General features: G+C 45.7%; 1 long non-coding RNA gene across 2 annotated transcripts; it reads right to left on the bottom strand.

Moving 5' to 3' along the window:
• Positions 1-204: 204 nt before the first annotated feature.
• LOC114008993 (uncharacterized) lies at positions 205-5,397 on the bottom strand. 2 transcript variants are annotated; one of them, XR_003550480.1, is made up of 3 exons: positions 5,243-5,397; positions 4,197-4,322; positions 205-568 (listed from the first exon to the last, which is right to left on the bottom strand). It is a non-coding gene; the product is annotated as an uncharacterized LOC114008993 (long non-coding RNA). The 2 variants fall into 2 exon arrangements; XR_003550479.1 differs by lacking the exon at positions 205-568 and adding an exon at positions 3,459-3,664.
• Positions 5,398-5,882: the final 485 nt, after the last annotated feature.

Below are 5,882 nucleotides of genomic sequence, written 5' to 3'. Positions count from 1 at the left end.
AAAGAATACTTTTACTTAACTTTATTTACTTATTTTTAATTTGACCAGAGAGGGACAGAGCGAGAGAAAGAAGGGAAGAGAGGGTAAGTGAGAAAGCAGGCTGCCAGGTCTGGGACTCGCACCACAGTCAGCCATGTGGGAGTCCAGTGCCCTTAACCACCACGCCACCTGCTGGCCCTGGCAAAAACCTTTTAAAAAGAAAAGAGAAGAGAAAAGAAAAGATAGGATAATTACCAAAAGGCCACTGATGGGTTACATGGACTTGAAATCATGGGCTTCCACTGAAAAGCGAGAGTGATTTAGTCTGCAGGCCTCCAGGGTGCTCTGGTTTCAGGTGTGGGAGGGAACGCTCAGCCCCCGGCCGCTTTCTGGGCCCTGCTGGATGTCCAGGTTGGATGGAGGACTTTAACATCGCTGACCGGAACGTGAGCTCCTCGGGTCTGCGGAGCTCCAGATGCTGTTAGGAGTTCTGTGGCTGTGACCCGGGCAGTCGCTGTTCAAGTGTGACTTGAGGGGCGCTCAGGCGCTCAGGCAGGTGGCTGGACTTCTCTGTAGGCATGGTTCCCTACTTTTTTTAAAGAGAGAGAGATGAGAAAGAGAGAGATATATTTCAGACCAGGTCTCGCCATGTGCGGACCCTCCCACCCCAGCCTCGCAGTCGGTGAGGACGACAGGTCCCGTCCATCTCCTCTCCCTGAGCCTCCTCTAATGCTCCTCCTGCGCTCACGGTCTAGGCTCTGCTTGGGATGTGCCCAGCGTGTTGGACCAGAAGGAGCCTCCAGAGGAGCGGGCATGGTGGCAGGCTCCCCGTTGCCCCTGCCTGCTCCCTGCAGTCTGAGCCCGTGGGCAGTCCCAGCACCCTGGGCAGGTGTTTCAGGTGTCTGCAGTGAGAGGAGGCTAGTGCAGCCCCCGGGGCTAGAACCCTGCAGTTTTAAAGATGCAGCATGCATTCAGATTGCTCCCCGTGTAGGATTTGGCGTTACTCTACGGCAAATACCTAAACTACGTTTATTCCACTGCGCAGTAAAGCCGGCGTGCTGAGTGCGTCAGAGTGCGGCCGTGTTCCTGATGGGCATCCGCTGCTGGCGTGTGAGCACAGCAGGCCCCAACCCCAGAGGTGGAAATAATTTTGCCCTTTTAACGTTAAATTTTACGATGAAAAGGAATGGACATTAAAACTACAGAACAAACTTCTGGCCTGATAATCTTGGCTATGTTCCGATTAAACTCAGTTGACATTGCCAAGGAAAAAACAAATTAATCTGAAGATTAATTTTTGGGTTAAAGAAAGAAGAGAGAAGCAAGAAGGGAGAGGAAAGATTTATACCATCGCGAAGGCAGGCATGTCCAGGCCTTATGCACCCTGCTTCATAAGGGGCACCCTTGACAACTAGCCCTTCTGTAGTCTTGGGGCAGAAGAAGCATCGGTCCTAACATCCAGGCCGTCTTAGCGGGATAACGTGAGGTCCTGCAGTCTTCCGGTTTGTTCTCACAACTAAACTGATACCATCGATCTGCTCATCGTCGCTGCCGGGGTCTGCCCAGACCTCCTCGGGTGCCTCGTGGCCCCTGGCCCACCTGCCCAGCCATCCTGTGCTTTTGCCTCCTAGCTGCCAGTGCCTCCAGGAGCTGCAACTGCCATTCTGGAAGATGCTGCAGGCTCAGAGCCCTCCTTGGCTCCACCCCTGGAGGAGGAAGGTGCCTAGAATCTGTGCCCACAGGAGTGAGCCTCCACTAGTGACTGGCAGGTGCAGTCGTGGAAGCCCCGCCTCTTAGCTTGGCGGCAGGGATCCTGAGCTAGCCCTTACCCTGCAGATGCTCTGGAAGGGCAGGGGAGGCTGAGTTGTCAGTCTACTGTCCTGTTACATGTCCTCCTTCTCCGGTGGTTTTCCAGGGACACATCCTTCATCTGTTACTCCCACAGAAATCCTTATTTCTGGATCTATTTCAGAGAAACGTGTGCTAATGCACTTTGCTTTCTAAATAAAAACATGGACTTGGTGGGAATTCTGGTTCGTGTGCAGTCAGACCCCTCCTGATCAGTTAATAAGTAGGCGCTTGATTTACTGTGCCCAGTTCGCAAATTAGCTGAGACTTTATTCTAACCCAGAACATTCTGGATAAATTGAGGCTGTAAGTCTCAGCACCAAAGGCGAGACCCTGCGCAGCAGTAGTCTCACCAAACAGTGAGGCCTGCTGATTTTCTGGGAAACTGCCTGATCGCCTAACGGTCTCTAACCCTTTATTAAACTGAGTAGAAAACTTTTAGTGTTGATTTTCTGCACTGTATTATTCTTCTGGTTTATATTCTCTTTTTAAAGCTTTGCATGACCAGGGCCGGCAGGCGTCGTGGTGGTTAGGGGACTGGACTCCCACATGGCTGACTGCGGTTCAAGTCCTGAACATGACAGCTTGCTTTCTTTCTCTCTGACTCTGTCTTTTCTCTTTGGTGAGCATGTGTGCCCTATAGCAAATAAAAATAACTATGCTAAATACAATTAAATAATTATTTATAAAAAAGGTTCATATGACCAAACTGCTACACGTTTCGGCTAGACAAATGAACATACGCTCTCTGGTGGATGACGTTAGGGGAAACTGCACCTGTATTCTACGGTAAAGTGTTATGGTGATTCGTATGCTAAAATAAATTCCACTTCTGTCGATCACCGTGAATGACGTCATCGGCATCATTTCATCGTTGTCATTGTCACCACTGCCGCTGTTGTCATCGTCCTTGGCTGGATCCGTGGACACAGGACACAGCAGTGGGAAAACCTGGCTCTAACTCAGCCCTTATGTATGGAACTTGGGTTAATAGCAGTATATTCATACTTAGAATTCTTGAGTATTTCCTGGAAGCGTCCAGTTCTGATATTCTGAATGCAGTCTGACATCCAGGGTGCAATCTCCCAGCTGCAGAGGGTGGTTCCTCTGGGTCAGGCACATCGCAGTGCTTTTAGAATACAGTTTTGAAACCTTTGCCCAAAGTGCAGCCTAGAATACAAGAGTATTTCAAAAAACAGGCCTTTCTCCCTGATGACGCATTTAGTCAGCATGTCGCAGTGCTTTTAGAATACGGTTTTAAAACCTTTGCCCAAAGTAGCAGCCTAGAATACGAGAGTATTTAGAAAAACAGGCCTTTCTCCCTGATGACGCATTTATAAATGGCTTAGTACCTCCATTGGCTGCTGCTTCTTCCAGCAGTAGCCATTTCTGGGAGAACAGTGACGTATTTATTCATAAGTACTGACTGAGCCTTTGTTATGTATCAGACATTGTAAAACGCACCCTACAGAAGTCAGTCAACACGCAGATAAATAAATGAAAGAATATACAGACCCTGTACTCAAAAAGCTCAAAACCTTGTGGGGAATAAAGATATGTAAAACCCAACTGCAGTAAGACCAATGCTGTTGGAAACTCAGGGAAAGAAGCCATTTCCATTCTGTTTGGGATTTTAACTTTATTGTCACCCAAAAATTCTGCTTAGGGAGCCATTAGCAGTCCTGCTTCATTGTTGCCATTTTGACAGTGCGTTTCTGATCCCTCCTCATGTTCATCATGTCCCCAGATGTCCTGCTTCACTTTATTGTCCTGATGTTTAGGAACCTCAGATTGTTCCTGAAGGAGCACTAAAGGGCTGCAACTTGTGTCTGGCAGACTGCAACTCACAAAGAGAACAACAGTATGAAGGTGGTAACACACATTAATATGCAGATGCCGCTAATAAGTTTCACCTTTGCAATAAAAGTCTTTAATCCCACCAACTTTCTGTCCCCCAAATGTTTGACATAGTTTGCAAAGAGAACTTTGCATTCTCTCTACACTCATTTTGCATATTTGAGGGAACAGGAAGGATCACGTTCTGGTAAGTCCCCTACTTTATTTCCATGTTATTAACGTGACAGTTGTCATGGTCAATTGAAAGAGCAAGCACTAGGTGTTGTCTATAGTACAAAGACGTGCCTGCACCCTAACTGGCCATTTGCCGAGCTGGGTAACTGAGAGTCTACCTAATTCAAACACCACCTTAATAACCTGCTGCCACACATTCGAGGAGGAATGGCAGTGATGTCGTTCTCATTCCAGAATCGATGTCATTGACAGTGGCAGTAACAAACATTCTAGCTCTGTGTTCTCTATACTGAATTATTGAACAGTTAGTGTGACGCAAACGGCTAGATGTAACTTACCAGACTGCAGCATCTCAGTTAGCAAAAAGGGCAGGCGGTGTGGCAGTTAAGGTGTTGGGAACCCACATGGTGACCACAGTTCTAGTTCCAGACCTGGCGGCTTGCTTTCTTGCATTCCCTTTCTCTCTGGTCAAATTAAAATAATAATAATAAATAAACATTAGATAAATAGTTCTTTGAAAAAAGGAATTACTACATGCATTTACAAAGAAGTTTGTTCTTACGTGTTAGGGTTCATTAGTTAGCAAATAATTGTTTTTTAACATTCTTTAATACCTTTAACCACCTTTAGTTGTATACTGTGCAATAATTGAAAAAAGAATAAAAACCTAAGAAAATTATTTAAACAGGTCGTGGGGTTAAGTCAGATAACTTTTGTATAAGAAAAGTAAAATAAAACCTAGCTAGAGAAGAGCTTTGCCCTGTGTCGATCGGCCCTGCTGGTGACTCTGACGTGGATAGTTACCAGAAGGGGTAAAGTGGATTTTCACTGGTTTGTGTGAGGGCTATTAAAAAACAGCATTCTATTTTTTCTGGGTAAGGTGATTATAATCAAAGCACACTCCGCATTATCCCGGTTATGTTCAGTAGCGAACCAGGCCAGTCATTTCACACAAGCTCAAGGTCAGGACACTATGCACACGTATTGTCAAACGTGCTCCGTCACTCTATTATAGTTTAGTCATCAAAGCTATCAGTTGACAATTGAAGCGCATGAATATTTTAATAGATTTATATCATGTCAACACATCTTGAACAAAATAACTGCTAACAATTTCAAAATTCAGTGAGTTTGAACACCACTGAGATTGTATAATTTGGCTAATTTTACATAGTGGGAAGGAGAGGTGTGCAAAGGGGGCAGATAGCCGTGGAAGGCAGGCAGGGAGAGAGAGAAGAAAGGTCATATTTGTAGACTGCTTAATATTTGGCAGTTTTTCAGCTAACCAGAGGAAGGTAACAGTGAGTAACATTAACTATAAATCTCTATGCAATTATGTGAGGAAATAGTAATTTTTTTCAGCTCATAAAATGTAAGGCCTTACCTTTTCATTGGCACTTGTAAGCATCAGAATGTTTTTCTTTCATTTTCCCAGCAGAGATGCGCCTACCTCTCTGTGTCTCTGGGCAGTAAGGCTGTGTACCACTGCTAACACACAGTCCTCACATGTCCAGTGAAAGACAGTGAACTGGAAGTTCAGAAAACATCAGAAAGCAGGCTAGAGTGAAAGCTTGATTGCTCAGGAGTGATGTCAGAGAGTGGACGAGGAAGCTCCAGACTCACACCTCCACAGAGAGACGAAATCAAAAGCAGCATGCAGCCCAAAATAGCTTTCTTTTCATCTTCCTTCCTTCCCGTCTCTCCCTCGCTCTCTTTTTCATCTCCTTTTGTTCTTTCTTTCTTCTTCTTTTATATTTATACTTCTTTCTTTCTACTTTTTCCTTATTTTCTTCTTCCTTTTTTATGTAAGGGTGAATGCACTCACCACAGTGAAACAGAGACAGAGAGAAGGCAAGGGAGAAATCCCCCGCCCACCAGGGGTGACGGCCATGCCAAATCCCTTCTCCTCCATTCTCCGCTCATGATTTGGGGCAAGCTTGCACATGTACCTGGCATGATTTGAGACAAGTTCACACATGTACCTGGCATGATTTTCAAGCTGCCAGATCCAGGACTGGAACTGT

Source organism: Tupaia chinensis, unplaced genomic scaffold (genome assembly GCF_000334495.1).
Source record: "Tupaia chinensis unplaced genomic scaffold, TupChi_1.0 Scaffold000428_1, whole genome shotgun sequence".
NCBI lineage: Eukaryota > Metazoa > Chordata > Mammalia > Scandentia > Tupaiidae > Tupaia > Tupaia belangeri.
Note: the sequence above shows the minus strand (reverse complement) of the source record. Positions and strands in the feature narration are given on the sequence as shown.